Below are 17,237 nucleotides of genomic sequence, written 5' to 3'. Positions count from 1 at the left end.
ACATAAAGGGTTTTTTGGCAGTTCAGCAACAAAAGCCCCAATGATTAATTTGTGTTCTGCAGAAATCTTTGCAATTAGAACAGCTGTCTGGAGAACTCACCGGGAATGGTCTTTTCACTGGAGCTTTGAGGAAAATTGTTTTACCCTCCCAAAAAAATTGAAGGAACACCATTAACTCTTACCAACATCTATCTATGGCAGTGGAGGCAAACCTATGGCACGCGTGCCAGAGGTGGCACTCAGAGCCCACTCATCTAGGCTGGCCTGGGACACTGGGCACGATGTGCGCATACCACGGTGAGCAGGGAGGACTCAGCTGGCAGGCCTGGTGCCTGTGCTCCGGGTGGCTGCTGCCCAAGGGGAGTGCAGAGGAGAGCCCAGGAGATGCCTAGAGAGAGAGCGCAAGAAATGGTGGAGTGCAGGACTCATTTATGCCAGAGGCTAGAGCAGGCTGGCCTGCTTGGCCAGGTGGGAGCAGAGGCAGAGAGGAGTGAGGGAGGCGAGGTGCTAAGAGGTGAGTGCAGGGCAGAGCGGCAGGTGCATGCAAGACCTGCTGGAGGCTGGAGCAGGCTGGCTGCTGCTGCTTGAGGGATTGAACAAACAAAACATGTGCCTTTCCAAACACCAGGAAAAGCTCAGACCCAAGTTTTTTGCCGATCGCCTGGGCAGATCAAGCCTAGGGTGAAGGAATCGAGATGCATTTAGGATTTTTAAAAAAGCACACCAAGGTCTTTGCTAGTACTGCTTTTATTTTTCTGTTCCTGTTGCATTTTTGTGGGAAGTCAAGTGCTGTGATGACATGTGAAGGAAAAACCGCAGATCAGATGGCTGCTCCACCAATTTAGCTTTCCTTAAGTTATGCCACCCTTGCACAGCATTCTTGCTTAGGATTGCCTTCCTTGACTGCCTTTTCACTTCTATTTTGTAGTGGGGGGGTTATTGGGTTTCAGAAAGCAAAAGTTTTACTTCCCTCTCCTCCCCCCACACACCTCCCCTTCCCTCACCAGGCCCCCAGTGTGATAATAGTGTAATTATTTCAGGGAGATTATTATCATTAAACCTAAGACTTACTTTTGGGAAAGCAGTATAGGTAACCCTGTTAAGTGCTGTTAAACCCCACTGATTTTAATGGGAAGAACTAAAGCACGATCCTTTATCTAGGAGTGAACTCGGTTGCTGCAATGGGGCTTGCTTCTGAGTAAACCCTCCTAGGGTCGTGATTCACCCATTCGAAGCGTTGCAAGGTTGCTTCCCCAAGCTTACTCCCGAGTAATGTGTGCCTCAAAGCCAACCGTTTTTTCTAAACTAAAACCTCAGTATTCAGGTTAAATTGCCGTGTTGGCACTTAATGATAAATAAGTGGGTTTTGGGTTGCAATTTGGGCACTTGGTCTCGAAAAGGTTTGCCATCACTGATCTATGGCCTGGGATTGCCAGCTTTCAGGTGGCACCTGGAAATCTCCTGAAATTACAACTAATCTCAACTAATCCCTTCACCATGGAAATTGAGCATCTAAAATTACAACTAAATTACAAACTAAACTTACAAATAATCCCTTGGAGAAAATGGCTGCTTTGGAGAATAGGCCATGGGGCATGAGACCCTGCTGGGGTTCCCCTCCTCCCCAAATCCCCCCTCCCCAGCGTCTACTCCAAAACCTCCAGGAATTTCCCAACACAGAGTTCGCAACTCTACTATAGTCCAAAACAGCATAGGAAGCTCACTACTGGGGAAAAAAATGCTTTTGCGTTTATAGGTTCTCTGTTGCATCTCTGGGGTTATGCTACATCCACCGTTTCCCATGGCAGCATCTGGGTAGGAGAGGCCTAAGAACACTCATGTAATATTTATGATTTATTTAATATTTAATTAATATTTATGTCCTGCTTTTGTCCCAGGTGACTGCAGATGAATGCCTACAGAGCTGCAAACTTGCAGGTGGGGACGAAGGATCTCCCAGAATTAGAAGAAGAGTTTGGATTTATACCCCACCTTTCTGTTCTGTAAGGACACTCAAGGTGGCTTACAAACTCGTTTCCCTTCTTCCCCCCCTCAACAGACACCTTGTGAGGTAGGTGGGGCTGAGAGAGTTCCGAAGAACTGTGACTAGCCCAAGGTAACGCAGCAGGAATGTAGGAGTGCGGAAACACATCTGGTTCACGAGATAAGCCTCTGCCACTCAGGTGGAGGAGTGGGGAATCAAACCCAGTTCTCCAGATTAGAATCCACCTGCTCTGAACCACTACACCATGCTGGCCGATCCCCAGAAAACAGAGGGCCCCTCCGCACTGTAGAATTTGACCTTAGTTTGACGTAAGTCCGACCCGGGTACTCTGCACAGCCGTAGCGTTCGACTCATGTCTGACTCTGCTCCCCCCCCCCCGGTCAAATTTTCAAGCTCGACTGGGAGGTGCAACTTCCTGGTGAACTCGGGTTGCACTCAAGCCGAAGCCGGCAGAGTGCGGAATCTCCCTCAGCTCGACACTGCCAGCCAGCCAATCACAGCGTAGTATTTTGGCCATGCGCAGAATGGGAGACTCGCGGCGGCAGCGAAAAGCGCACCTTAAAAAAAAACCAGTAACAGCAGAGTCGAGCTCAGGTAACTCAGCAACCAATCGAGACACAGCGCAGGGAGGTGGTCCCGCCCTCTGAACTCGGCACCAGAGACACGAGCTCAGCTGCTGTGCGGAGTAACAGAGGAGTCGAGCTCAGGTAACGATTTCCACCGACACGAGTCAAACCTGAGTCACCTTGTGTGTGCAGAAAGGGCTAGAGATCAGTTCCGCTAGAGAAAATGTAGATGCAACTCTAGAGGACAAACTGTATGGCACCACATCCTCACTAACGTCCCCCCTCTCTCCAAACCACCTCACCCCCAGACTTTACCCCCAAATCTCTGGGAATTTCCTGATGTGAAATTGGCAACCCAACTGCCCAACAGTCACTGAAACAATAAAACTATGATCTGTCAAGATGCTCAGTCAATAGGCCACCCCCTGCCTCCGAAGCACAATTGCCCTTAGTCACCTTTCTGAAGAATACTACGTTACATTGCTTAAGAGGCTGTACAGCATTGCCCCCCCCAAAAGATGGATTATTCTAATATAAAACATATTAGAATAATCTTCCGCACATGCAGAATAATGTACTTTCAATCCACTTTCACAATTCTTTGCAAGTCGATTTTGCAGTAATTCCAGCTGCAAAGTGCATTGAAAGTGGATTGAAAGTACATTATTCTGCATGTGCAGAAGGGGCCTTAGAGGCCCACCAGAACTGGAGCCTCTATTCTTGAGCTTGTTTAACTTGTGCCTCCTACCCTTTGGCTGTTAGTTAATCCGTGCAAGTCCTGTGACCCAGAAATCAAGGCTGATTCCGCATGGGCCAAAAACAGTGGTGTGAAAATGGTGTAAAAAGGTTTAAAACGGTGTAAAAGGGTTTATACTGTTTTCACACTGTTTTCACACCGCTGTTTTTGGCCCATGTGGAATCAGCCCAACTTTTTGTGGTCTGGAAAGAACTGCAAAGATTAATAATAATAATAATAATAATAATAATAATAATAATAATAATAATAATAATAATAATAATAATAATAATAATAATAATAATAATAATAATAATAATAATAATAATCGTAAAACTTCTCTGGGACTTCCGAATTCAGACTGACAAAGTTTTGGAACACAATACTCCTGACCTCACGATTGTGGGAAAAAAGAAAGTGTGGATAGTTGATGTTGCAATTCCTGGTGACAGCAGGATTGATGAGAAGCAACTGGAAAAACTTACACGATACGAGGATTTAAGGATTGAACTACAAAGACTCTGGCACAAACCAGTACAGGTGGTCCCAGTGGTGATCGGCACACTGGGTGCAGTGCCTAAAGATCTTGAGCGGCACTTAAAAACAATTGGCGCTGACAAAATCACCATATGTCAGCTGCAAAAGGCCACCCTACTAGGCTCTGCATGCATTGATAGATGCGATACATCACACAGTCCTAAGATGCTTGGGAAGTGTCCGACGTGTGATGTAATACAAAATCCAGCATATTGATCTTGTTTGCTGTGTATAACTGTTTTGTATCAATAATAATAATAATAATAATAATAATAATAATAATAATAATAATAATAATAATAATAATAATAATAATTTGGGTGCTGTGTGGTTTCCGGGCTGTATGGCCGTGTTCTAGCAACATTCTCTCCTGACGTTTCGCCTGCATCTGTGGCTGGCATCTCTGAAGATCCTCTGAAGATGCCAGAGATCCTCTGAAGATGCCAGCCACAGATGCAGGCGAAACGTCAGGAGAGAATGTTGCTAGAACACGGCCATACAGCCCGGAAACCACACAGCACCCAAGTGATTCCGGCCGTGAAAGCCTTCGACAATAATAATAATAATAATAATAATAATAATAATAATAATAATAATAATAATAATAATAATAATAATAATAATAATAATAATAATAATAATAATAATAATTCAGCACAGACCTGGAGATATTGGATTAAGGGATCCAGATCAGTTTTTAGCCCTTGTAGCTAACTGGAACCCCCATCTTCGGGAGGCCTTAGAATACCAGGGTATTTAAGAGGGGAAAAAATAAGGAAATGCTCTTGCAGGCTCCCCAGAAACTGTTGGAAAAACTTAGATGGACCTTTAATTTGGTCCAGCAGGGCACTTCTCAAATTAGGAATAAGTGGGTGGCTAAAGTTTGCTACATATTTTCGAAATGGGTAGATGCATGAGTCAGAGTCACAAGCAACCATGGGAATCCGGAACAGTGGGAGAACACTCTGCCACTTTCACACAGGCATTACATAAGGGTGCATGTCCTTCCTCCCCCCCCCCCCCCCCCCGGCCTCTTTCTCTACAGCCATTTCATTATCTCTCCAAAGCAGGTGGCATGCTCTGGTTTTTTTTTTTTACTAAAGCAAATGCCCGTGACACTTTAACAATCAAGTGATTACAGGGCAGCTTCTGATTGTGTGTGTTTTTTAAAAATCTCTTAAAGTTGGACAACTTTTCCAGGGCCTGACCTTTCATTGAGGGTCAGCAGGGCCAATTAGAACAGGGAGAAAAAAAATCAAGGTGGATGGCAAAGAGCCCGTCATCTTTTCAAGAGGGCTGTGATGAACTGTGTTTGTGTTTCCAGTGCGGATGTGGCCTGTTTAATGGTTTTAAATGTTATTTTTATCCTCTGTGTTTTAAAAGCCTGCTCCAGTGTTTTTGATTGTTCACTGCCTTGGGGGATCCTAAACTGGTGTCAGTTGGGAGCCTGGCATCGGGTAAGGGAGCAACAGGAGTGGGGGGCTGGTGGTCACTTTCACTTTGCCTAGGCAACCAAGTAGAGGCGCCTGGGGCCAGGTGCCTTTATCTCAGTTCTCCAAGCTTGATTTGTTTTGCATTCTTTTCCTCTGCGCTTTCTGAGGTATGGGACACAGCTTGGGCTAAGGGGGGTGGGAGGAGAACAGGGGTGGATATATTAGGGGTGAGCTTCAGAGGCGTAGCTAAGCCAAACTGTGCCTGGCGTGCAGTCTATATTTTCCGCTCCCCCTGGGCCCCCAGCAGCACCCCCCCGCAGCGCCCCCACCCCCCTTCCCACACTTACCTTCGTTCCTTTCCTTTTCCTAGAAAATTTTCAGGCTGAAAAAAGGCCTATTCACAGTTCAGGCTTAAAAATGGCCGGATGGGAACTATACTTCCCAGGAGACCTTGTGAGCCCCAAGGTCTCTTGGGAACTTTAGTTCCTCAGGCCGTTTTTAGCCTGTACTGTGAACAGGTCTTTTTTGTCAGCCTGAAAATGTTCTAGGAAAAGGAAAGGAATGAAGGTAAGTGTGGGAAGGGGGTGGGGGCGCCACAGGGGGAAGGGAGAGGGGCCTGGGGAAGAGGGAGAATTTTGCGCCCCCCACATGACCCAAAACTGTGCGCCCGGTACGTGATGCACCCCCGGTCCCCTGGTAGCCCCACCTCTGGTGTGCTTGGTTATACAACCAGAATTGACTTTTTCCTTCTTGCCAACTGATGTCTGCCAATAAAGACTTCTAAACCTTCAAGCTACAGAGTCTGATTTGAGTTACAAATCCGGGGCTTGACAGCTGGGTGGCAAGGCAGCATAAAAATGTTTTCAATAAACACATTAAATCAAATGGATCTATATCTCTGCTTCTGAAGATTTCTTTTTCAGCAACGAGCTGCATTCTTCATCCCGCAACTCTCTTGCAACATCTCTTCTTCTTGCCACTCGAGCTGAAGATAATTAACCAGCATCTTTCTCATCCGCTAACCAAAGAACCAAACACTTCTAGCGAGTAGGTTGTATGTGACCAGAATTCCTGGCTCAGACTAGAGCAGTGGTTCTCAACCTTCCTAATGCTGCGACCCTTTAATACAGTTCCTCATGTTGTGGTGACCCCCAACCCTAACATTTATCCATTTTACAGATGGAGAACACTGATGCAGTGAGTCTTAGGCGACCCCTGTGAAAGGGTTGTTCGACCCCCAAAGGGGTCGCAACTCAGGTTGAGAACCACTGGTCTGGAGGCATGGCCTGGTTTGGAAAGGAGATATCCTCATCAGTGAGTACATGAAACTGCCTTCTACCATGACAGACCACTGGTTGATCAACATCACAATTGTGAGAGCCAGTGTGGTGTAGTGGTTAAGGACAGGTGCACCTTGAAGGAGGAATGGGTCAGCTGTGAGCCATCCTGAGGTGGAGGCTCTTATGGTTGATGTGGCTCTTATGGTTGTTGACAACTGCCAATGCAGCCCTTTGTGAGCTGCAAAGAGAATCTACATACCATGCCAGTACACATGTCATTATCATCATCATCATCATCATCATCATCATCATCATCATCATCATCATCATCATCATCATCATCATCATCATCATCATCATCATCATCATCATCATCATGGTAGATTTCACAGCTGCCAGATCTTTAGCTGGTTGTTGGCCTTCATTACAATTCGAGCCTCACCCAGAGGCCTAGGAAGTTCTAATGTATCGGTGTAGTATTTGTGCGGATCCCAGCAGGGCTGTCTTCTGAATTTGACAGATGTTAATTTTGTCAATTCGAAGATGTTTCAAGTGCTGCCCTAGTGTTTTCGGGATGGCGCCCAGTGTGCCGATTACCACTGGGACAACCTCAGCTGGTTTGTGCCATAGACGCTGAAGCTTGATTTTCAAATCGTGGTATTATTATTGTAGATTTCACAGCTGCCAGATCTTTAGCTGGTTGTTGGCCTTCATTACAATTCGAGTCTCACCCAGAAGCCTAGGAAGTTGTAATGTATTGTTGTTGTTGTTGTTGTTGTTGTTGTAGATTTCACAGCTGCCAGATCTTTAGCTGGTTGTTGGCCTTCATTACAATTCGAGCCTCACCCAGAGGCCTAGGAAGTTGTAATGTATCAGCGTAGTATTAATGTGGATCCCAGCAGGGATGCCTTCTGAATTTGACCAATGTTAATTTTGTCAATTCGAAGATGTTTCAAGTGCTGCCCTAGTGTTTTCGGGATGGTGCCCAGTGTGCCGATTACCACTGGGACAACCTCAGCTGGTTTGTGCCATAGACGCTGAAGCTCAATTTTCAAATCGTGGTATCTAGTGACCTTCTCGTGTTCTTTTTCAATGACCCTGCTGTCACCGGGGACTGCTATGTCGATGATGGTCACTTTCTTGTCCTCGATCACGGTGATGTCTGGTGTATTGTGTTTCAACACTTTGTCCATTTGGATTCGAAAGTCCCACAGGATCTTGACCATCTCATTTTCCATTACTTTCTCATTATTATTATTATTGTTGTTGTTGTTGTTGTTGTTGTTGTTACTTTTATACCGCTCACCCCCAAAGGGCTCTGGGCGGCGTACAGCATAAACAGCATAACATAACGTAACAAATAGAGCACCCTCATAAATCTAAATCACGATACAATACAACTAAACATTAAATAACTAAAACCATTTAAATTACAGTGTCCAAATATAGCGTCCAGACGATCTAAAAAGCCCCTCTCGAGAGGGAGACAGGGAGGCCCATAGATGTTATAAGGGATGCAGAAGTTAAAAGAGGGAGAGAGGGGGCGCCATCAGTGGCCAGCTTCTCCAAAGGCCCGGTGGAACAGCTCAGTCTTACAGACCCTGTGGAACTCGCCAAGATCCCACAGGGCCCGGACAGTTGGAGGGAGAGCATTCTACCAGGCAGGGGCCAGGGCCGCAAAAGCCCTGGCCCTAGTGGAGGCCAGCCGCATCATTGAGGGGCCAGGAACCGCCAGAAGATTGGCCTCCACCGAGCACAGGAGCCAAACTGGGACATGTGGGGTCAGACGGTCCATGCCAATGAGTGGGAACAGGCACACAAGTTCTGGCCTCTCTGTCTATCCATATTACTTACAGACTCTCACAAACTGTCATTCTTATGTCACTAGAATTGTGTGTTCCCTCCAATATTATGCAATACTATTTTGTTGCGTAACCTTTCTGGGTGGCCTTCACTCATGCCCACTCTTCAGACTGGTTTACACAGACAACAGGTTTGGATGGCGAAATCCTGATGGTAGATAGTATTCCCCCTCAAATGCCATTTACAAATGCCTCTCTCTTAAAAAATTCCCTGTAATCTAAAAAGCATCATGTCAATTTAGTCTGCCGCTTTCCTGCAGTACTAACTGCTAACTTTCTACTTGCACAGAGCTTTTTAATACACAGGGATCAAAAGTGTGAGTTTCCAAAGGCAAGTCTTAGGAGTCCAGATCACAGTGGGGAGATGAGAGGTTTCGCTTGCAGGGATGAGAGGTTTAACGTCAGTTGAGCATGGGGTGCTTGCCTGCCAAACGCACCTGTGACAAAATCCGTGGCACTATGCTATGGAGAAGAAGAAGAATAAGAGTTTGGATTTATATCCCCCCCCCTTTCTCTCCTGCAGGAGACTCAAAGGGGCTTACAATCTCCTTGCCCTTCCCCCCTCACAACAAACACCCTGTGAGGTGGGTGGGGCTGAGAGAGCTCCGAGAAGCTGTGACTAGCCCAAGATCACCCAGCTGGCATGTGTGGGAGTGTACAGGCTAATCTGAATTCCCCAGATAAGCCTCCACAGCTCAGGCGGCAGAGCTGGGAATCAAACCCGGTTCCTCCAGATTAGATACATGAGCTCTTAACCTCCTACGCCACTGCTGCTCCTGACTTGAGAGAGAAACACATCTTATTGTGACATGCCTCTTAAGATGCCAGTCATGAATTCAGGCAAAATGTTGGAATCAAAAACTACCAGACCATGGCCACAAAGCCCAGAAAACTCACAACAGCCCGTTGATTCCAGTCATGAAAGCCTTCGACAAAGCATTTGTGACATCCCTTAGGAAAAATCACTTTTGGGTGACCTTTTTGTGCTATAATGATCAAATAAATGAATGCTGTGAATCTTTTTCATCTTCCCTTTGCTTTTGCATGGCATACTATAATAAAAGATAAACTACAAAAAAAATAAACAACTTGCAGTTTAGATGCTTTTGCCTGAAGATTTCTGCTCCCTGCTGGAAGAAAAGGAACTTCTGTGCCTCAAGGCTTCTATAACTCACTTTGATTGGTGGAGCTAATTAAATCTGAAGATAACAGATGTGCCATTCAGACCATGACTAAGGAAAGATTAGATCCTACATTTCAGCATCCAGCTCTGCAGCAACCCAAAGGAAATACTGGAGTGGCATCTCAGTCAACAAAATTGCCACAAGCTTCTGGTTTTTTGAGCCAGCGCCTCTGTAGTAGTCTGTAATTGGGGTGGAGTGGGGGAAAAGAAATAAAGCTTTGTGGAGAATCCTTGCTTGTGTGCCAAGCTGGTCTTCACACTTACCGTATATACTCACGTATAAGTCGATCCGCGTATAAGTCGAGGCACCTAATTTTGCCTTGAAGAACTGGGAAACCTTATTGACTCGCGTATAAGTCGAGGGTGGGAAAGGTCCATGGGGAGGTGGAGCGCTGAGCAGGCAAAGGAGCCGCAGTTGGGGGAAAGGAGCGCCCCAGAAGCCTTTGGGAGGCTTTTTAAAGAGGGGCAAGGTGGGTCTGGGGAGAGGGAATAAACTAGGGGCCTTGGAGTGTGAACGGTATGGGAGGTGTTGGTGGAAAAGGCAGAGGAGAACGAGGCACAGAAAGCGGCTGAAAGGGGGCGGCAGAGAAAAAGGCGGCAGAGAAGAAGGCAGAAGCAGTCACTAACGCACCCATTTCCCTCCCCCCTTCCGCAGGCTGTAAGACTTGATTTCAGAGAAGCTGCCTGTTGGGCAGTCTGCCTCTGTGGTTTTCTTAAAAGGGTAATGCTCCAAAGGTTGCTTAAGCAATCTTTGCAGCATTGCCCCTTTAAGAAAATCATAGAGGCAGGCTGCCCAACAGGCAGCTTCTCTGAACCAAGTCTTACAGCCTGCCGGGAAAGGGAAAAAAAAGGGTGAGTTAGTGAGGGGGCCTGCCAGTCAGAAGCGAAACAGAAAACTAAGCACAGAGAATGGCTGAAAGAGGGGCGGCAGAGAAGAAGGCAGATCAGAGCGAAGAAAGGACAGGGGGAACACCACCCAAGAATTACCGGTAAGTGGGACCCGCGTATAAGTCGAGGGGGGCATTTTTCAGCCTTAAAAAAAGGCTGAAAACCTCGACTTATGCGCGAGTATATACGGTAATTCTAGTCCTGTCAAGTCAGTGTTTTCTCCTGATATCTGCTCTGCTTTCCTGGGACACCAACTTGCGTTTCTTTTGAGAGCTAAGACTTTGTCCCATCATTAACTTCTCCCATTTTGGAGAGTTGGGGAAGGGACACCTTTGATGCTGAACAGCTTTTAGTTCCTAGTATGACATGCAGTAGAAGGAGATGAAGCTTTGCTTCTTTCATTTGATTATTTAGGACAGGGGCTACAATATTGATATAACAGCAACAACAGTAATATAGGTATAACAGTAATTTAAAGCAAGGCCGTAGGTAAGGGGGGTGTTCTCGGGTTCAACCCCCCCATTGCATGTCTGAAGCTCCACCCCCCACCCCACCCCCCGCCGTTTGTGGGTTTTTTGTATTTTAAAGTGTTTTTCTGGTTTTTGGCCTGCAGGGGACGCAGTTTTTAGGCTAGCGGCACCAAGATTTCAGGCTATCATCAGATGACACTCCTGATGATACCAGCCAGGTTTGGTGAAGTTTGGTTTAGGGGGTACAAAGTTATGGACCTCCAAAGGGGGTGCCCCATCCCCCATTGTTTCCAATGGGAGCTAATAGTAGATGGGGCTACCCTTTTGAGGGTCCATAACCAAACTTCACCAAACGTGGGTGGTATCATCAGGAGAGTCTCCTAAAGATACCCTGAAAGTTTGGTGCAGCTATCTTAACAATTGTACCCCTGACAGCAGGCACCCCCCAAATTTCCCCAGATTCTCCTTTTAAATCCTCCCCCTTCGGCATGAATTTAAAGGGAGAATCTGAGGTCCCCAGATTGAACATTGAAAGTGATGCTGTTTCAGGGTGGGGGATAATCCACACCAAAACACCATCACTTTCAATGTTGCTTTAGCTGGGGACCCCAGATTCTCCCTTTAAGATGGATTCAATAGGAGAATCTGGGCTCCTTAATTTAAACACTATTGAAAGTGATGCTGTTTGGGGATGGATTCCAGCATCACAGCAGCTGCCCATGGGGGGTGGGGCGCAAACCTCAGATTTTGCACCAGGCTCCATTTTCCTTAGCTACCCCTCTGCCTGGAGGGGAGGGAGAAGGGACTGCAGGCTACCATCTGGGAGCCCAGCCGGGGGGGGGGGGCAGGGCAGGGCAGGGGAGTCTGCCATCCCTGGCCTCAGAGAGCTGCTTTTATAAGGGGCAGCTGGGGCTGGGGCCTTGCCTCTGAACCCCCCATAAAAAATCTATACCTACGTCACTGATTTAAAGGGCTTTAACAAAACCAGCAATCTTGCAATTACTAGGTGTGATGAGATGTGTGCCTTTAAGAGTGAGTTGATGGGCGAAGTTAAGAGAACCAGGAAAAGTTGTTACAACTGAGAGCTGAGAGAGTTCAGCAGGCAAGCCACTCAGCAGGCAATGGGACGCCTCCTCACATGTAAACAGAAACACAAGGAGATCCTACTGCAGCCCCACTGCATATTGAAGAGCCCCAAGCACAACGTTCCGCGCATAATGGGTCAGTTACAGCATTCATGAGTCACACCTCACTTCTTTAGATACATGAAGGGGAGGTCATGTTGGAAATTCTTCTTTCGGGAAATATTACAAGATGGCCGAGAAACAGCTAAGGCAGAGAGGCTGGATATAAGATTCTGCAAGGGCAGGACTGAATCTCCCAGAGCTGGAATCTGAAAAAAACCCTGAGATCTTTATTAATGACAATGGAAGTCTGCAAGGGGAAAAATGCTTTCACAAATTCTTCAGTTGTTCATACTGCTCATTTTTTCCTTGTGATTCTTTTCTCCATGCTTTAGTAAAGAAGCTATGAACAGCACCTCCATCGACTCATTAAATGGATCCCAGAAAGATGCTCCTTGTAGCCTCATCTGAAGTACCCTGTTCATTTTTGGCTACTGCTTTTCATTTATGAATGAATGACAAACATTGCTGGCAGCTGCAGTTGGTTCTGTGATCTGGAACCACTGAGTGGGTTTAAGATACCTGGATTCATGGGAAGACAGTCCGCTGGGTCTGAACGTCTCCAGATATCCTGCTTCCAGTATCCTAACTGTGACATACAATTGGATGATGTTGCGTTCTCTCCGCCCAGATATTTACATTAACAAATGGATGCATTTGCAGAAACACCAGGTGGCAGGAGGTATAATTCCATAGCGATGTTTCTAATTCGATTTTTGAGCCAATTTTTATTTGGATAATAGTAAGTGAGACTGAATCATATCTGCTGAAAGTGAAATGTTTCACATTTTAGAGCTTTTTTGGTCCCACCCAAGAGCAGCACAAGAGGACCCTGGCGTAGACGTGGCTCAAAGCTATCATCTTCTACGTGCAGCTGTTCAACATCTGTTACGGGCTATGAGGCTCTCATATCGCCTCACCCAAATCCCCATAATAGGTTTTGATTGCAATTAGGGCTTTGTGAAATGTGCTACATTTTCTTTATTCAGTTGTCTGGGGTTTTTATATGGAGAAGACCCCATAATGAATAGTTAAACACATGACGCTCTAAATTCATCTACATTTCAGAAAAGCGGAGCCCTGCAAAAGTGTGATTGGTTGTTTCAAAACAATGTGCACGCATCCATTTCCTTAAATCTACAGCTATAAGAACACAAGAAGAGCCCTGTTGTAGCAAACCAGTGGTCTATTTAGTCCAGCATCCTGCCTCAGACAGTTACTCTGGAGGTCAATGGACACAGAAACGTTCTCCTGATGTTGCCACCTAGCACTCGTATCCACACATTTGCTGCCTCTGTCAACTCTTAGCTATAGGCACTGGTAGCCTTTTGCTCTGCCAGTTTGACTTCCCCCATCCAAAGGCCGAATTCCCACTGAAACTTTAATCTAGATACAACCAAAAGATACAGTCAAAAGAATCAGCACCTTTTCATCCAGGTTCCAACATCCTTACTGCAGCATGTTTCTAGTGAAGACATTTAGCCCTGCCCCTTGGGGGGGGGGGGTTGCCTGCTGTCAGGGGTGCAATTGTTAATCTAGCAGCACCAACATTTCAGAGTATTTTTGGAGATTCTGCTGATGATACCACCCAGATTTTGTGAAGTTTGGTTCATGGGGGCCAAAGTTATGAACCCTCAAATGTGTAGCCCCATCTCCTATTACCCCCCATTGGAAACAATGCGGGATGGAGGCATCCCCTTTGGAAGTCCATAGCTTTGGACCCCCTAGACCAAACTTCAAAAACCTGGGTGGTATCAGTAGGAGACTCTGCTGATGATACCACCCAGGTTTGGTGAAGTTTGGTTCATGGGGGCCAAAGTTATGAACCATCAAATGTGTAGCCCCATCTCCTATTACCCCCCATTGGAAACAATGGGGGATGGAGGCACCCCCTTTGGAAGTCCATAGCTTTGGACCCCCTAGACCAAACTTCAAAAACCTGGGTGGTATCAGTAGGAGACTCTGCTGATGATACCACCCAGGTTTGGTGAAGTTTGGTTCATGGGGGCCAAAGTTATGGACCATCAAATGTGTAGCCCCATCTCCTATTAGCTCCTATTGGAGTGTTTTTTCAAAAAGGTGCATATACAAGCAGGTCCAGGAAAATCCCGTGATAAGGGGCGGGGGGCACCAGAAACGGGACTGATCTGTGTTTTGCAGTTCGGCAGAGGGGAGATCACAAGGAAACCTGAATATTTCGGGTGACTATCCCAGGACTAATCGCCAGTGGGAAATCGCCCTATATTGGCCGTCTCCTCTTCCCTGTGGTCTTTTGAACCACACCCTATTCTATCCTGGTCTCTTCTATACTTCCCTGAGCCCAACAAATGGGTATGCAGATCTCATCTTCTCTCCCTCTTTCCCAATGACTTGAGAATTATTTTTTCTGCAATTTGTTCTGGATCTAATGTCCTACTTTAGGGATGTTATGGCAATGGGCCTTTCCCCACTTACCGTTTGCGGCGCGCTACCCGCAGCACGAGTCATTTCTGGCACGGGGTCGTGTTCCCCACTGCCCCGCGCTCTGCGCGGGGTCATGAAAGGTGCCGTTTTATCAGCACCAGAAATGACTCGCGCTGAGGAGGTGGGAGAGCGGCAGAGTCGGGGCGGTTGCGTTGTCACCGCCTGGACTAGTGGGGAGCGCCGCTGGACCCCACGCTATTTGGGCAGAGTAGCGCGCAGCAAACAGTAAGTGGGGAAAGGGCCCAGGAGAGACAATTGGGTGCAGTCCTACAAATAAGCATTATTCTAGATCTGCAAGCTATCTATAAGGAATCCTACGGTCCTACGAAGCCGTAAGATTCTGAAGAGGGAAAAGCCTTTACAGTAAATCAGAAAAGAATATAATCCGAGCAAGTCAGTCTCACTGCTTTTATTTCTAGGTAAAAGATGGGAGAAGTCGAACACCTCCTGTTTTGTCAGCAAAATGTTTTCATGGGTACAGGTGCAACTAAGCTCCATTCAGCTCATTGGGCATTCCATCCTTGACCTGAACGGTAGAATTTAAGCCCACCCGGACAACCTTATCTTTTTGTTCTTGTTACTGAAAGACAGGCTTAATGGGACAGTTTTTTCCTGCCACCCACGCTCCGAGTCCTGACAAATCTCCTTTATAAGTGCATTTGCATGTGGAAATGACAGTCCTTCAATCTAGTTTATTCAGCTGAAGCGACAGTAAGTGGGGAGAGGAACAATATTTCATTGTGGCGGCAGCCGCCGGTTCATAGTTCCTTGCAAACGTCTCCGTTTTCTCAACAGCCTTTGAACAGAACTCCGCGTTGGATGTTCCCCCATCTTTCTAAACATCTTTTCTGAGCATTTTTCAAAACCCAGCAAGATGGCATGAGCTGTTCCGGAGGACGAGACGGCCACCCGACCACCTGCATACGCTACACTGCAGCTCTTTCATTCTCTCAGGCCTTATTGTGTAGGCTGTCTTTCAGTCATTAATCGAGGCAAAGAAGGCCAGGCTTTGTTGCCTTTCCTGAACATGAGCCAAAAAGAGAGATTTTGCAGATTTCCAGATTTTTTTAAAGGCCTTCTTATGCTGGGCGTTCGGATGAGCATCAAGGTTTCTTGCCACAAAATGTAACGCCAGATAACATGTCTCCATGCAGCAGTGGCGAAGGAGGTTAAGAGCTCGTGTATCTAATCTGGAGGAACCGGGTTTGATTCCCAGCTCTGCTGCCTGAGCAAGGGAGGCTTATCTGGGGAATTCAGATTACCCTGTGCACTCCCACACACGCCAGCTGGGTGACCTTGGGCTAGTCACAGCTTCTCGGAGCTCTCTCAGCCCCACCTACCACAGAGGGTGTTTGTTGTGAGGGGGGGAAGGGCAAGGAGATTGTAAGCCCCTTTGAGTTTCCTGCAGGAGAGAAAGGGGGGATATAAATCCAAACTCTTCTCTTCTTCTTCTTCTCCTTGTTACAAGCATAGATGCTTCACCTTTACAAGAAACAAACTCTCCCTTCCAAAATAGGTCTCTTCTTTGAAATGACCTTTCCATACAAGATGGAAAGAAGAAGAGTATAGATAGATACCCTGCTTTTCCTAACTGTAAGGAGTCTCAAAGCAACTTACAAATTCCTTTCCTTCCTCTCCCAACAGCAGGCACCTTGTGAGGTAGGTGGGGCTGACAGAGTTCTGAGAGAACTGTGACTAGCCCAAGGTCACCCAGCTGGCTGCATGTGGAAGAGCAGGGAAACAAATCCAGTTCACCAGAAAAGAGTCTGCCCTGCTGCTTCCAGCCTGAGGTCAATCAGCAGGCTTCATGTGCAGGAGCAGGAAAACAAATTCAGTTCACTAGAAAAGAGTCCACTGCTCTTGTGGAAGAGCAGGGAATCAAACCCAGTTCACCAGATTAGAATGCACCATTCTTAACCACTGCACCATATTCATTCAGTCCCAAAGAGAATTTACAGCACAAGTTTGATTGGGCTGATTTGTACCCCATGGCAGGGAGGCTTGGCAAGTGAATACGTCACTGCCACAACTGCCTTGGACTGAGCCTCAGGCCTTCCTATCTCATTGTGGTTGGCATTGGGCAGCTGTTGCATTGGGACTAGCAGCTGGCCTTTGAGGAGGAAGAAACAGTATGGTCGATTCCACACAGCACAATAATAATGGGTGACATCCGTTATTTTTAAATCTGGGTCTATTTTATCCTGTTTTGGTCCTTTGCATGGGTGAAGGAAACAATCTGTTTTCTTTCTCCCCCTTTGCACAAATCTGATTTTTTTTTACAACGCAAATGCGCAGGCACAAGCATCCCGGTTTTCCTGCATTCTGATTAGCTGTTGATCACCACAGTCACCCTTTTGCCCGCTCACACCCTCTGCTAAGGGAACACTTCTGATTGGTGGAGAATCTACAGCAACCCCAGGAGCCCAAACAGGACCTCCCCCTCACATTTCTACAGCATGTAAAAAAAAAAGTGTAGGCCTTTGAAATAAATAAATAAATAAATAAATAAATAAATAAATAAATAAATAAATAAATAAATAAATAAATAAATAAATAAATAAATAAATCATCATCATCGAGCTTCAGCGTCTATGGCACAAACCAGCTGAGGTAGTCCCAGTGGTAATCGG

General features: G+C 46.4%; 1 protein-coding gene across 3 annotated transcripts in view; it reads right to left on the bottom strand.

Annotated features, from left to right (window-relative positions):
- The window catches only part of CPLX1 (complexin 1), a 203,528-nt gene that overhangs the window by 72,553 nt on the left and 113,738 nt on the right, over positions 1-17,237 (bottom strand). The gene's annotated exons all lie outside the window — the stretch shown is intronic.

The sequence above is a fragment of the Sphaerodactylus townsendi genome, linkage group LG07 (assembly GCF_021028975.2).
Source record: "Sphaerodactylus townsendi isolate TG3544 linkage group LG07, MPM_Stown_v2.3, whole genome shotgun sequence".
NCBI lineage: Eukaryota > Metazoa > Chordata > Lepidosauria > Squamata > Sphaerodactylidae > Sphaerodactylus > Sphaerodactylus townsendi.
Note: the sequence above shows the minus strand (reverse complement) of the source record. Positions and strands in the feature narration are given on the sequence as shown.